This window comes from Pavona decussata, unplaced genomic scaffold (genome assembly GCF_977016875.1).
Source record: "Pavona decussata unplaced genomic scaffold, jaPavDecu1.1 SCAFFOLD_356, whole genome shotgun sequence".
NCBI lineage: Eukaryota > Metazoa > Cnidaria > Anthozoa > Scleractinia > Agariciidae > Pavona > Pavona decussata.
This window is the reverse complement of record NW_028145737.1, coordinates 24,442-40,640: the sequence shown is the minus strand read 5'-3', so window position 1 is coordinate 40,640 and position 16,199 is coordinate 24,442. Positions and strand designations below refer to the sequence as shown.

Below are 16,199 nucleotides of genomic sequence, written 5' to 3'. Positions count from 1 at the left end.
ATCAGTTTATGAACAAAAACTTGAATATCTCTCGCTATCTCTGGAACGAGAGAAGATAATATTTCAGAAACGAAAACGCCATTATTCGTCACTTTGAAAGACCTTTTAAATGAGTATAATTTATTTTTTACTTCATAGGCACATTAAGTACAGCAAACTTAAGATACCCCTTCAAGGGTTCTTAATTTTGATGTTACTTGTATATTTTTTCGTTGAACCAAATAATGTTACCCAGAAAGCGGATATTTGTTCATTTAATTGCGGTAGCATATTAAATCCTAAACAGTGAAGTTTTCTGTTAAAGATTTAAATTTGTCATCTACCTTGTACATGTATATCATCCATTTAATAAATCATTCTTCTTACAAGTTTTCTGTTTTGTTTAGGTGATGGCTTTACTCTAAAAGAAAATTTAACAGATGAACTTCATTACAACCTTCTCCCTGAAGAAGCATGGTTTAAGCTTGTATCATGGTATGGAATGACATCAGATCAACAGGCTCTACAAAGGAAAGTAGTGGCGCATGGCATGTATGTGAAAAGCCTTAAGGTTGAGGTGTACCTGAAGGAGTTCAAACTCTCACAGCATTCAGATCCTCATACCTTGGTCACAAGGAAGTTTAGTAGGGGAGACACTATTGGTGAGTTTTAGCATCCAAGATAGATATCCAGGCAAATAATTATGTACCGCTATATGAGTGCGAGTCCTGGTCAGAAGGACGTAAGCCACTTAGTACTGTTCGAATTACACGCGGATTGAGTACGGATATGTTGCGCTATTCACACAGTTCGTTATTTGTGCAGTAATAAACGGGGTTTATATTGTAACTCGCCGTTTGGGCTCATCCGGCAACAAAACATCACCCCTCAGCACAGGGCACAGCTTGTAAAAATATACGGCAGTATATTTTTACAGTATAAAGTATATGTAAGATCTAACTTAGGTGTAGATCTAAACAACATGCAAAAAGTTTAAGGAAAAGCAAAACACAATAAAACCAAAAACTGATTAATTCCTTAAGGTTACCCGATACCTTCAGAGGTGTCTCGCGTCCAAGCGATGTAGCGCGTCCGGTTTAAACTGTAGATACCTGAACCCTTATATCAAATATCAAAGCTTATAGAGCTGGCTATCCAACTAAACCAAGAATTTTGAAATAAAATGAATTGCCGAATTTTTAGCGCTGTTGTCTCGAATAAATGTTTTTCACTTGGAGGAGCCACTTCAAAGAGCTAAAACTCAAAAGGAATTTGTTCGTTTGTCTTCAAATTTGGACAGTAGCTAGTTTAACATATAAACAACGAAAACGTGTCTGCGAATTTTTTCTTTCGAAATATTTTTTCTCCGAGAGCGATTTTTGTACGATTACTCCACATTTTTTTCATCCTATTTCGAAAATGCTTTATAACTTTTCACGGCGATTGAATATGGCGAAACACAGATACGTTTTTTTAGCGCTTTGGGTCCGGAAACAGAGGAGCAAATTAAATTAGCATAAAACAAAATTCACTTTGACTTGTAGCTTTAAAAAGGTGATTCGGACGCTTGCAATTAGAGGTCGTGAAAAATTCGACAATTTATTTTATTTCAAAATTCTAGGTATGGTTTGATAGTCAGCTCTATAAGCTTTAATTTGATATAGGGGTTTAGGTATCTATAGTTTAAACTGGACGCGCTACATCGCTTAAACGCGAGACACCTCTGAAGGTATCGGGTAACCTTAAGCAAGGAAAAAGAATAACGGTTTGAGGGGGCTGAAATTGTCTACACCTAACTTTCAACTCTCTGTTTTTAATAAAGTGTTGTTGTTGTACACCACTTAACAACAGGGAAATTCATTTGGCTTGAAGAGGACAATGAGGCTGGGTAACTAGCTTTTAGGCAAAGCGAACGTTCATGAAAACTGCAGTGATTTAGGATAATGTAGTTTCTTTGTAAAAGTGATGATAGGAAAGCAAGTAGTCCTCCTTAAGAAGTCTGGAAACAAGGCAATATTGAGCAAAAATACCCTTGTACACCTTTAAGTTGCAATTGGCACCTGGTACTTCAAACACTTATTCTAGCATGGTCAAGTGTAAAAATTTAATAATCGTTCATAAATTACTGATTCTTTGGAAATGCAATTCAGGTCATCTTATGTCAGAAATGAGAAGAGTTTTTAGCATATCAGAGGACAGTGAAACACAATTATGGAACAAGTATATGATTAACTCACGTGAACTTCTTACCAACCTGGAAAAGACAGTGGACGAGGCTGGCCTTTCTCAGGGACAGGTATAGACACGTTTTAAGGACTGTGCCTAGTAATATCGAGGTATTCAGTTTTGCACAATTTATGACTATGCGGGAGAAGCAGATCTAAGCAAAGGCTATTGGAATCCAAAAAGAAAATTGGGGGTAACCATGCATTTTTTTTTAGAGATAATTAAGCAACAATAATTTTAAAAAGGGTTAAAATACAAAGCAAGGTATGGCATTTTTTTCCCAAATTGAAGCTAATTGTTATCTGTGAAAAATGCATGGTTACCCTCAATTTTTCTTTTTGGATACCAAGAGCAGTTCCTTAGTTCTGCTTGCTCCGCATAGTTTTAAACCGCGCAATAGAAGGCACCACCCATACGAAGCCTGAGTATCTTGAGATGCGTAGGACGTATGCGCAGTAACAAAAGTAGGCACCGTCCTTTAAGGACGGTGATAATAGTTTCTCACTACAGCTGTACACGTTTTTTTTTTTGACAACGTCATGGAGCCATTAGTATAAAAAAGTAACTTTCTTGTGACTGTAGTCAACTTTTTCTCTGTTCTTTTGTTTTCTCAAGGTTCTTATTATAGAGGAAAAAACCAGGGATAGAAAGTCAAGGTAAAGGTACATTTCTGTCAAACCGTTTTCAATTGTGTGTGGTCCGTAGATCGCGCTGTTTTTCAAAAGCTCATTTTCGAGTCGCTTTGAACCTCATTGTTAAAGCGAGGCTAAGTGCAAAGTTTGTATTATGAAAAGTAGTTTTCATTCATATGCAAACAAAACTAATTTTCGTCTGAAAAATTTTAGGCTTGCTTTCATAACGAGGTTCAAAGCAACTCGGAAATGGCCTATTAATTTCTTTCCTATGCAGAAAGAGACTTATTATCTAATATTGCAAATCTCACATGAAGTATAACAGTGAATTTCGGAACTCGTAAAGCTCTTTCTTTGTTCTGTGATTGCCTTTCGAGAATGTTTTTCCTCAGTAAGTGTGTCTTTAATTTTTGTCGGAACATGCACACTGTGCTCAGGCAGTTTTAATCCCTCAGTTTGCTCGATCTCTCTATATACATTGTTGATAACCATTTCTCCAAAGTCTTAAGAAAACTCTTAAAGAAGAAATACAGTACCTTAAAAAAGATTAAAAATTGGTTCAAGCCTTGCGTTCGTCTGTCGAGAAGTTTGGAGAGCACGAAAGCTGTCTGAAAAGTTGAACGACATTTGGCCGAAGAACATAACCAAGTCAACGTTAGTTGCGGTTGCTGACGATTTATTTTTAAGTGTCAAATTTTACCCGTCATCAGACGAGATCAGCTCGAAAAGGTCGCGAAAAATCGTTTGTAAGCAAAACACGCGTTTTCGTACATCAAGTTATTCCTAGAAGGGTAGTTACAGAAACCTTTCCGTGCGGTACAGTCTCGAACAGGTTCATTTTTCGAGGTATAGCTAGTGTAACGTTGAAAAGACAAGTAAGTTCAAACCGGGCGCCAATTAAGCCGTGAAGGTGGAATGTTATATATTTAAACTCCATAAATGATGTTGCATCTTGTATATTTATTGTAATTGTATATTTATTGTATTTTTAGAAACGATAGATAGTTGTGTTTATTTACGCGCAAATCCCCGCTCAGAAACGTGAAGTTTGGAAGCCGTTCAACAGCTCAAAATTTGGCGCGAAGCACAAAACCCCGTTTCCACGGGAAGGAATGTGGCAACCGAAAGCTGCCGCGTTGTATTCCGGATCCCATGAAGGGCAAATTTTAGTACTGGTGCCTAGCTTTGAACCTGAGTCTGTTGCAATATCCAGCTTCTTGGCTTAAATGGCGCCAGCTTTGAACTGAATTGCCTTTTTAACGAAAGACTCAGAACTCGAGAAATGAACCTGCTCAGAAAGGTTCTGAACAACTATCCTTCTAGAGATGAGTTGAGCTGTAGGAAGCGTTTACTTGGCTTAAAAGTGATTTTAGCGAGCTTTTCGAGCAGACCTCCTTAGATGACGACTGATCTGAATTTGAACTGATTCATTTTTTGTATTACAGTGAGATGACGTTGACCAACTGCTGAGAGAAAACCGATAAAAAAGTTTTCCGGGAGTTCACAATATCTGTAAAATGCAAATAACACCAAGAAAACCTTGTCAGACTTATTATAGAGGTCTTTATAGCATTTTATTTGGGACACTGAAATCTTCAAAAAATGCGATAAAAATTCTTTTCTCAAAAAAGGTAGCCGTTCTCTACACAGAGAATTAAGAGCGGATGTCTGTAAATATCAACCAGAGGTGTGCAATAGCGAAAAATTCAAAATTCTCAAAAAAATTCACAACATAGCCCACGGTAAACTATTGCAAGAAATACATGTTTTACTTCGATCCGATAATTATTTTTGATGTGAGGCTATGATCTTGAATTCACCGCTCCTGAACCGGGTTTTCGGTGTCTGACACCACATGTTGCGAAGACCTTGTTTTAAAAATCAAACCACTTTTGTTCCAAACGAAAAACATCCAGTCTGATAAAGTACATAATTATGGACATCATGAATGGTATGTTACTCATCTGAAGTGAAAATTAAATATTTAGGAGATTTTTCAATATTTACAATTTTTTAAGCGATTTCTCGTGATGCCAAATTGACAAATTTGCGAGGCTAAAATCATCAACTGGTACATGGCGTTGAGGATAAAAATTTACACCACGTGAAAGAGCATCCTTTCTTCTTATAAAATCCGCTTTCAAAACTATGGGCAACACAGAAGGAAATTTTTGAGGCCGCGAAATACAAGTAGTACTTTAGTGAAATTTGAGCTTTTCTGTCATGGCATTCCGTTGCTAAAACTCAGATAAACACAACATGAAAACGTTTCAAACAACAATGGTTTATTAATTCTTGCTACAGGGAACTGCCTGTGCATGACCTGTGCTTATAAGACTATTTTCCTTGGTTTTCTATCTTTTAGGGGCAGTGTCAAAAGATTTTAGCGGAGTTCAAAAGCCGTACACGGGTCAGTTTACGTTGTCAACCGGTCGCAACACTAGTAAATATGGAATAAAATGAAACCAGGACTTCTTTCATTCAATCTTACTTTGCAAAATATGGAGCAAATAGCTAAGAGTGCTATATAATTCATACCTTTGAGCGGCCACACTGGATGTTTAAGAAATATGGGACATCTATAGGAAACATCGTAACACTTTTAATAGGCCGTTTTATACATTTGGTCACAAAGATTGTGCTACATACATTTCACCGGTAGACCGCTGACCTTGCACTTACGTACGCCCTTGTCCACGGGATAGAAAGCGATGTTTCGCCCCTGAGCTAGACCCCAAAGACAATTAATTATATAATCAGTTCAAACTGAGATTACGGTTTTGGGTTATCACAATTTTATCTGGTTGCGTCTACACTCGCGCAGTTGTTTTGATTTTTTATAAAGTTTTTCAAATTTCAGTCCAACGTAGCCTGCGAATACAGTCGCCTCTCATCGCTCCCGTCCCCGAGGGGCGTTTCGCGAGGCTACCATGAATGCTACTCAAGGAGAGTTAAAAGCAATAAGACTGTCTAGTTCATCTGGATAAGACCCGATTTTCAATTTATTGTTCACAAAAATTGTCTGTTGTATGATAGTTTTCATACGATAAAAGATAGTTCATCCATCAGTAATGGAATTTGAGCAGACAAAGTATGGTTTCTTTGGCCTTAATGGGTCAAAGTAAGAACACGATCCAACAAGATCATGTTGCCTGAATATATGGTGCTATGCTCTGAATTTTTAGAGTACTTGGGAAAGCCGACAGGCACTAATATTGAGGTCATCTTGTGGATAAGTCTAGATTGCACAAATGTGATGCTCCGATCTCCCTTCGTTTGCTTTAAATGATTAGCTGCCCAACTTGGTGGGACCGGCGCAGAATCGGTTTTGGCAGCGCCGTCTGATGCCATAAGCATCTCGATGTCTTGAGCAAATAGACTTGATTAGATGGCTGTCATCGATTTCGAAGATATCAAGGGAAAGTTTGCCCTGAAGTTTAGTCAGTTAGTTATGTCACTTTGTAGAACTGGTCTTACAGCCAAAGGAGCGTAGCTGTGCCGTCCAGGCCGTGAAACCCTGGCCCTCTTTCTGACAAAAATTGCTCCCCCTAAGTCCCTCCCTTATTCCTGCTGACAATGTACTGTGGTCGACCGTAGCAGGTGTGAGTCGTACTGCAGGAATTGGGGAAAATAGGGACGACAGTGGTGACGCCACCCCGTTTCCCTCCTCGCTCTTACCCTGCCGCCTCCCCACTAAGCTCCCCATTCTTTACGTCGGGAAACTGTAACGGTGACAAAGCACAGGGCCAAATAATTTTAAAAAAGTCTCTAAAAATCATAAATGTGTGTGGATGTAATAACCAGTAATTCAGAATCAAATTGCAAGCCTTATTAAAGGTAATTCTTATTTAAGGTCAGGAGTTTTGCGTTACAGTAATTCGATACCTGCTCTGACTACGAGAAGCTCCGCCTCAGTTTTCAGTGTTCAGTCAGCAAACCCCGTGGCCCTTAGATACATGTAGTTTCGAATGTCTGTGCCACAATCTCTGATTGGAATACATTGGGTATTCGCTGGATTTCCAACACTTGGTCCACATTGTCCTCCAACAATCGAAGCATACTCACACGATACCATTTCGGCTCAATTTGTTTGAACGCCGTGAAACCAGAATCGAGCATTTTAAAAGTTGGATTGCAGAGCAAAATAAACAAACTGAAGCGATCTGAATACCAACGTGGGCTAACTGCACGTTTAGAAAGTTCAGTGACAGAAAATACAGCTCACAAGTAAATCGCAGTTACAGTTTGTATCGAAGGGGCAGTGAAAAATTACCCTTGGCATGCGCCCGGGGGGTACCATTCGACCAGAGGCCCTTTGATCTTCCTAGATAAGTCGAAGGGCCTCTGCTCGCAGGGTACCCGGGGGTTAAACTTTATATAAAAATTGACGGGGGTGATCGTAGCTTTCGGGGGTTAAAATTCGTGGTTTGGTACCTGTCAAAGGTATGGCGGTACCTTTTAGCCAGTTTTAGGGTATTGAGCGAAAACATATAAGAGAAAGTTATTATAAATATCAGTCAACTGTCACTTAGCTATTCATTTTAGAATTGGTATCACTAAGTGTTAGTGGGAAAATTATACAGACCACGGCTACAAAACAAATTCTGGTACCTTTTAGTGGTACTTTTCAAACTTTATGACGATCAACTCGTCAATTTGGTATAGGAGTCCCCCTCCCCCTGGGGGCAAGTGGTCTGCGCAAACTGTAACGCAATCTCTGCCGTTAAACGTATTTTTAAATCGCGGCAAAATGCATATATCGTTCCTGATTGATGTGAGGATTTCTACAATGTACAGAAAGCTCGCTAAAAAAGGTATGAATTACATAGCACTTGTAGCTATTGTTTCATTTGTTCTAAAGTAAGATTCAATGCAAAACATTCTGGTCCGAATTCAAAACGTTGACTACGTAAACTGACCTTTGCGACCTTTATACGCTTTTGAACTCGGGGTCTAATAAAACTGCTACAATCTTTTGTGCCTGCCCGAAATGATTAAAAACCATGGAAAGTAATATTATGAACGTGGGCCAAAACCTCTAGCAAGTACCAACAAACAATTGTTGTTTGAAACGTTTTCATGTTGTGTTTATCTGAGTTTTAGCATCGGAATGCCGTGACAGAAAGCTCAAATTTCACTAAAGTACTACTTGTAATTCGCGGCCTCAAAAATTTCCTTCTGTGTTGCCGATAGTTTTGAAAGCGGATTTTATAAGAAGAAAGGATGCTCTTTCACGTGGTGTAAATTTTTATCCTCGACGCCATGTACCAGTTGATGATTTTAGCCTCGCAAATCTGTCAATTTGGCGTCACGAGAAATCGCTTAAAAAATTGTAAATATTGAAAAATCTCCTAAATATTTAATTTTCACTTCAGATGAGCAAAATACCATTCATGATGTCCATAATTATGTACTTTATCAGACTGGATGTTTTTCGTTTGGAACAAAAGTGGTTTGATTTTTAAAACAAGGTCTTCGCAACATGTGGTGTCAGACACCGAAAACCCGGTTCAGGAGCGGTGAATCCAAGATCATAGCCTCACATCAAAAATAATTATCGGATCGAAGTAAAACATGTATTTCTTGCAATAGTTTACCGTGGGCTATGTTGTGAATTTTTTTGAGAATTTTGAATTTTTCGCTATTGCACACCTCTGGTTGATATTTACAGGCATCCGCTCTTAAGTGGCAACTTTGCACTTGCGGAGTAACATTCGTGAGTAAAATGGATACTCCTAAATCGGGTCTCATCTGGGTGTCTGTTTTTGGAGGACTAATCAGCTGGGTATTTTGTTGTATATTCCAGATTAATCGGCTACTAGATGCTTTCTCAAGATTATGCATTTTTCTGATGTAGTTATATATTACATATCTTTGACATTTTGCTGTATGTACCCTTTTAGAAAACAGGATAAGACTGTGCATGGTGTGGCAAAAGGAGGTGAGCAATCCGCACAAACTGAAGTGAGTTTTTGTTTTTCGAAGCTAAATCTATTTATTAACCAGTTAAAAATATGCTTATTGCAAACTGATTGTACAATGAAAATTAGAAAACGTTCAATTGTGATTGTATTTCTGTGTATACTTGTGTTTTTTATCGTGCTGATCTATCCCCTGGTGGTCACGATAGGAAGGATTGCTCGTTTTAGTCTAGCAAGTTGATAATAAGTGCTTAAGTTTAGACTATCGCTCTTCAGTATTCAATATAAAAAGCAGAGAAACTTTCTAGAAAGTTGAATGCGATCTTAATTGAGTAGATGAACCTTAGAAAAAGTGTCGATTCCTGCAAACAGCCGACACAAAACAATACAAGGCGCCCTACACCGGTTTCCTTTAGTACATAATTTGCCCATGTGAAGGTCATGTCACTGCACATCCAGGATGTGATCGAGCTTTGTGGTTGAAATTTGTAAGAAGTTTTAGTGTGAATTAGAAACTTGTCACCCTGTTTTGTCCCAATAGAGCAAATCTGTACTTAAAATGATCTTACTGTGTATATTTTTTTACCTGTATATACTGGTGTTATTATGGTTTTGCTGCTTTCACCCACCCTCTACCGTTAAGTTGCACCGTAGGGTCAATATTAATAATAACTAATAATTGCTCTGTATTTTTTCTTTGACTGTTGACTTATTTATTGTACTTGTGTTTCTACGTCTACTAGGGTAAAACGCGTGGAAAGGGCAAGCAGCCAGGAAAAAACCCTAAAACAGCAAACGTTGCACCCAAGAAAACACTGAAGCAGAATCCAGGGCCAGTTCATAAAGATGAATCGTTAGCGGAGTCAGCGAGTAATGATCATGGCAGGGCTACAGGTGTAAATTCTTTTTACTATGCCAATGAGAGTTGTTTTTTAAGCTTTCTTAGCAGAACTGATTCAGATTTGGTACCTGGCACTGCCTTATTTAAAATCCTTTGCATAGTTACGTTGTGGAACAAGCTGATACAAGTAGTGAGTGAAGGCGTCTCGGTAGGATGCGACCTGTTAGCGGATAGAAAAAATGTCGATGGGAAAAAAGGAAAAAAGAAAAAAAATGGGATAGAATGCTTTTATCGAATTAAAATTCCAAGCACTGCGCAATTTCCATATTTTGCGAGGATGACGGGCAAAAAGTTTACTTAGTCGATTAAAGCAAAAAAGCTGGAATATCGCCTATTTTATTCGTGAAAAATTATGAATAGAACTTTACTTGCAGTAAATGATTGTGGCCTTAAATAGTTAGGGAAACTGTTATTGGCATCGTCAGTGCTTTGAAGAAATTTCCTTGAAGCAAGTAAACAAGCAATCGAACAACGAACTATGGCGAATTTCCTCGTCTTCTGCAAAACAGTCGCTTTGCTGAGACCCTTTACTCGGAGGCTGCAGATGTGCATAATTTACAAACAAATCCTGAAAAATAAGGAACATATTGCAGTCTATATAATTTCTCCAAGGACAATAGGGCTAATTTCACTTCTCGTCGACTTTGTTTAATTAGCGATTCCTTTAAAGTCTTTTATTCATCCACGTTTCTGTTTGGATATAAAATCGCGAATTCCCAAAAAGTAACACGCCAATATTTCTGAAGCGCCTGGGAGAGTCGTTGATCGTTGGCCTACTGCAGCTGTCGTCTTTTTAGTCTCACACATAGGACTAAAGTAACTTAAAAACTTATTGTCTCTTGCAATGAAATTTTATAAGTCATTGCTCTCCTGATGGGCCAATGAATAAAATAATTGTAGTTTGCATGGTGCGTGTCTGAGTTATTAGGGACTTTACGCAAACACGACGCCGACGGCAACGAAAACGTCAATAAGCTAAACAATGCTGTGCACGTGTATTACAAAGTTTGATACATTTCGTCGCCATCTTTGGCCAAACAACAACGTGAAATGACCAAATTACAGGTTTTAGGAAGAGCGTGAGCACATGACAGCAATTTTCATTCTCTGTGCTATGTTCCCACCTGTTCTGTTACTGGATAGTTCGGCCACATTGTAGAAGCTGAACGCATTGGAATAAGCGCAAAGTAGTACAAGTGACATGAACTTGTATTTTCAAGTGACGTCTTTGATGGCGTTGCCGTCGTGGTTGCATAAAGTCTCCATTAACTATGTAAGAAACGTGCATAATAGAAAATAGCTTTACCTTTATCTGCCAGTCACATTAATTTTTTTTTACCTTTTAGAGAACTTTGTAAGGCACTCACAGGAAACACAACAACGTCTGAATTCTTTGAGAGAACAATTAAAGAAGAAGGAGGAGCAAGTAGCCAACTTAAGTGGAAACTTAAGGCAAACAGAAGAACAAAAAGATAACTTACAAAAACAGTATTTGAGCGAGATGGAACAACATTTAACACAATTCCAAGGCCATCTGGGAGAAAGAGAGGCTGCGGAAGCGAAATTGCTTGAACAACTCAGAGAGCAAGAGGAACATAACGAAAATTTAGAAGGCCAGCTGAGGGAGATGGAGAAACAGCTAAGAGTGAAACAGGAACAAGAAGAGAACTTACAAAGTCAGCTAAAAGAATTGGAACAGCAACTGAGAGAAAGAGGTGAACAAGAAGAGAATTTACAAAGTCAGCTAAGAGAGATGCAACAGCGGCTGAGAGAGACGGAGGAGTGGTTGTCAAATAGCCAAGAACAACTGCAAGAGAGAGACTTGAGAGAGGCCAGCCTACACAGGCAGCTGAAAGAAAAGGAACAACAACAAGAAAACTCACAAAAAAGAACGGGCCGAGATGGAACAGCGGCTGACAAATTGTGTTGGACAAATTAGAGAAAAGGAAGAAGAAGGTGCAATCTTAGAAAGACAGTTGAGGGTAAAAGACCAGGAATTGAATGAATTAGAGACTAGTCTTGCAGCAGCTCAGCAGACAATCAGTGAATATCGTCGTCAAGGTACATGTGACTGGGTCATTTCCCGAAACGAAATTCAAATAACAGACAAATGCCTTGGTAGGGGAGGCTGGGGAAGTGTTTACGAGGGAACGTATTGTGGCTGTGCGGTAGCTGTAAAACAAATTCACGAAGTGATTCTGTCTCCTCATAACATACGATTGTTTGAGAGAGAAATGAACATTGCTTCAAGATGTCGCCATCCCTGCTTGTTGCAATTCATTGGAGCAACAAATGACGAGGAAAGTCCATTGTTTGTAACTGAGCTAATGGAAACAAGTTTACGAGTGTTGTTAGAGCAGTGTGAACTCTCTGAAACAGAAATCAGCACCATTTCCCTAGATGTAGCCCGAGCACTTAACTACCTTCACCAAAAGAAGCCTTCTCCTATCATTCACAGGGATGTCAGCAGTGCTAATGTGTTGCTATGGTGACGAGGTGACCAATGGAGAGGCAAAGTGTCAGATTACGGTACAGTAAATTTTATGCAGCAGGCCATGACCGTTGCTCCTGGAAATGTGATTTACAGTGCGCCTGAAGTGCTTACCTCAAACCAAACAGCGAAGGTTAGTTGCTAGGGCTGAGCACTGCGTTGCGTTGAAGCAAAATATTACTGAAAAAACAAATACGTTCTTTAATACCTTTCTTTAATTAACAAAGTGACCGTTTACGGTGCAGTAAATTTTATGCGTCATGGCAGACATTACATCATGTTTGCCTTAACGTTGGGACGTTCTTTAAATTCTAAGAAGGATAGAGATCTGGTCTCATTTTTCATCAAATGATTGATATCGTATATTCCTTCAGAAATCCACGTCGAATAGTGTATTGGTTTGTTTCCTACTCGAATGAACTTTTGAAGTTGAGCCAGATACTTTGTGAAAATTGTTGTTTATTTGAAGAAGCAGTATCTTCACAAGTAAAATCTGATTACATTGCTAAATCTCATATGAGAATAGATCAGATTCTTTTTGTTCAGATTATTTTTGAAAATAATGTCACAGCCAGTGTCTCGTAATTCTAAATCGAAAATCAGCTTCCATTTATTTTAAGTTACTACATCACGATCACTGGTAACAAATCTTACGATTATTTTCTACGTGGAAAGCATGAACTAGTACTGATACCCAAATCATTCTGTATGGTGCCATTGATCAAAGCCTTGCCGTTCTTATCTTATGGTTTCCTGAACGTTTTTACTGTTTCCGCGTTTAGTTGTAGTTCTAAGTTGGCAATATTGTCGCCCAAGGGTCCTGGATGTTTATTTGTTTCTGCAAATTCCTCTCTGGCTAATCAAATCGACATGAAAGGCTACCATAGCAAAAAGTATAAGCTGTTAAACGAGCTCGGTAACCCAATTTTTTTGCTAAGTTTTAAAAGTAGTTTTTAGTAGGGGTTCAGAGCCGTGAATTTTCGAACATTTAACTTCGAAAATAACTCGGCAAATATTTTGAATGAACTACAATGGTCGACCCAACGTGTGTTAGAGCAAGATCAGGATCGATTTTAGTGCAGATAATTGTGAATAATCAATATTCTCCTTATCTGAGAAACCAGTTCCTTATAATTAAAGTCAGCGATTGTGGGAAAAATACGATTTCAGAACAACAAGATCCATAACGAAAACAACAAGACAACGTTGGTACAAGCTTAAAACAAGCTTTCTTGTATGCAGTTTTCGATCTAGTGGTGCTATGCTCTAGAACAGTTTTCGTATTCGTATTTATTCGTACCTGTTTTGTTTTGCCATTTGTAAACGCCCTGCGTGGAATACTAGCTTGTAGTTGTTTTGGCTAGTGTTTTAAATAAAGTTGTATTTAAAACACTATTTACAAGGCTAAAGAGTTAAAAAAAAAAGATTAAGAACCAAACGTTTTCGACTAATTAAGTCATCTTCAGGGTAAGCCTTGTAAATAGTATTTTAAATCTCAAGCGAATATTATTTGTTATGTAAAGTTTAATATGTGTGCGTTTGTAAGCATATAAGGACTGAAGCAAAAGGTTGGATACTTTGGTTTTACTTTGGTTGGCAACTTGGATGAGATGTTGTGCCTTTTGCGATTCCTTTTCAAATGCCCTCGGTAAAGTTTAGTTTACCAAACCATTTTTTAACGTAATCGATTGCGTCTGCTAATCCATTGTGCAATGACGGAACCTCATTAACAGCAGAAATTTACCTTAAGTTACTACTGTACAAGGTGTCCTTTATCAGTGCAACATTCCTTACATACCTCGGTAAGCGCAGGGAGAAATAGTAATTTTTCTCAAGCTTGTTCTACTCGAATATTTTACTAAAGTTTATTTTGTTTTGATCCTTCTGGAATAAGATGTATCTTTTGAAAGATAGGAACTTTCTGCAGTGGCTTATGTCTTTTTCCCACCATTTTGCGTCTAACTTTTCTGCATCATTAATGCGCTGATAGCATCTTAAGGATTTTACTGATTCCAGAGCCCATTGTTGTTAATTGCTGATAAGTGCTGGGAGTAAACAAAAATACCTTCCCGTAATAACGGAACGATTGGATCCATCTAACAGACTTTATTTAAACGGCAGATAAGCTTTAAGACTTCCTGCTCTGCATCAACTGACGTAAAGAGAAGTTTCAGTGAAGTGACTTTTTTTTCTTTGCATTCAGTCTCTCGAGGCCTGACTCACTATTTTGCGATGAAGAAAATCCCGCATTCATATCAAACGTTTGCTGCATAGCCGATATCGAACATGAGCTGTGTGATTGACTAAGAAATATTAAACTAATTTGTTAGCAAGTGTAGCACTGGGTAACGGTTTATGTTTGTAGTATGTACTTCTTCTTACAGTAAGATTATCATTATTTCATCGTTAGGTCGATGTTTACAGCTTTGGAGTCCTCCTCTGTGAAATGTGCATCCGGGAACTGCCAGATCCAAGAAAGCGTGAAGAACAAATCCTACTTGTACCAAACCGCGTGTTTCGAGGCCTGGTAAGGAGGTGCCTGAGGGGAGGTTCCGCCCAAAGACCAAATATGGCACAGATTATTGAAGAACTGAGGCAGTTCGACCGAACTTCATAATTACGTTTTAAATAACCTGCAAGCTTCTTTAAGATTCTAATTCAGTTTTTGTCACGTTTACCAGCTGCAATAATAATGTTTATGTGTTCAGTTAAACCGGAATTTTCGGGCAGATAACAGAGATATAATGATGGCAGTGCTAGAAAACTGATATATTAAGTAAAGAAGAACAAAAACGTTTTGAAGGATGATATGACGTTTTTAAAGGTATCATGACATCATTCTCAAATTTAAAAAAAGAAAAGCATTTTTTGTGTTAATCATAGGAAATTCGAAACACTCCTTACCACTTTAATTCTTTATCAAAGCTTAAATTTCTTCATACATGTGTATCAAAAATAGGCGTTGAAAATTAAAAATCTAGTCAGAAATAATTCAAAATAGGAAGGACAGTAGACAAATATTAAAAACATTATTAAGTCCAACACAAATTAAGAGTATTTGGTACCCTGTCACTAGAGACTTGAACTTAGAGTGATTTTACTTAACCCGTGAAAGAGGTAGTACGATGCTACGCGCTATTATGCACTAATTGCATTGTCTTCTTTTGTCTACTTGAGCTATTTGGTACTAGTTGTTATTCTCTGTTTCACGTCGAATCGTGCGAGCTAGGCCATCTAACTTAGTTGAATGTAAGGTATGCAAATGATACATCAGTATACGTGCAAAGCAAAAAGTTAAGAATGAATAACGAATTCTAAGAAGGAACAGTTTTTGTGGCTAGTGTGTAGCACGTAGTCACAATGCAAAATGATGGAAAATTTGTAAATACCTGATATACCATAAGATTTGACGTCATGCTCACAAGGTGAAACAGAGGTTTCCCTGACGTGACCAATTACATGAAGTATATAGAGAAAACGCGTAACACTCCTGGTGTAACAATCAAATACGTAACAATGTAATGCGCGAACACTCCTAGCGTAAACGTTATTAATATATTGTCGTGACTCCGTTGTTTACCTCATTTGGAATTCGGAATATGTTGGAGACCAAAAATTCGAGAACGGCAAGGTGACGAGAAAGCAAATCTTCGTTAAAGGGACTAGGTCAGCTGGGGCACATGTGCAGTAGAGTCCAGTTGAGACTAATTTCCATACAACTTGTAGCGGGATTTTTGTTTTTCCGCCATTAACAAAAAACAGCGTCTGTAATATAATTACTAAGGGACATTTGTAAATAGAACATTCAGCTAACTAAGATGAACGCGGTTCAAACAGACGACAACAGCTTCCTAAACTCTGACGGTATTTGAAAAAGTTGGGCAAACTATTTGAAAGTGCTTCTCATTAACGCACGCGTGCGCCTGGCACATGAGTTGACATAGTCCCTTTAAAAAGCGCGTACTCTGCTTGGAAGTCTGAAGGTGAATAATTCGCTTTTAAACTTTTGTGATACATTTTTTAAAAGTTACTTTCACCATGCCTTTCGA

At 38.3% G+C, this 16,199-nt stretch overlaps 1 pseudogene across 1 annotated transcript; it reads left to right on the top strand.

Annotated features, from left to right (window-relative positions):
- Window positions 1–1,738: 1,738 nt before the first annotated feature.
- Window positions 1,739–15,312, top strand: LOC146452983 (uncharacterized; annotated as a pseudogene). The gene is made up of 6 exons (XR_014859611.1): window positions 1,739–2,275; window positions 2,821–2,861; window positions 8,741–8,801; window positions 9,502–9,652; window positions 11,006–12,283; window positions 14,561–15,312. The product of XR_014859611.1 is annotated as an uncharacterized LOC146452983 (transcript).
- Window positions 15,313–16,199: the final 887 nt, after the last annotated feature.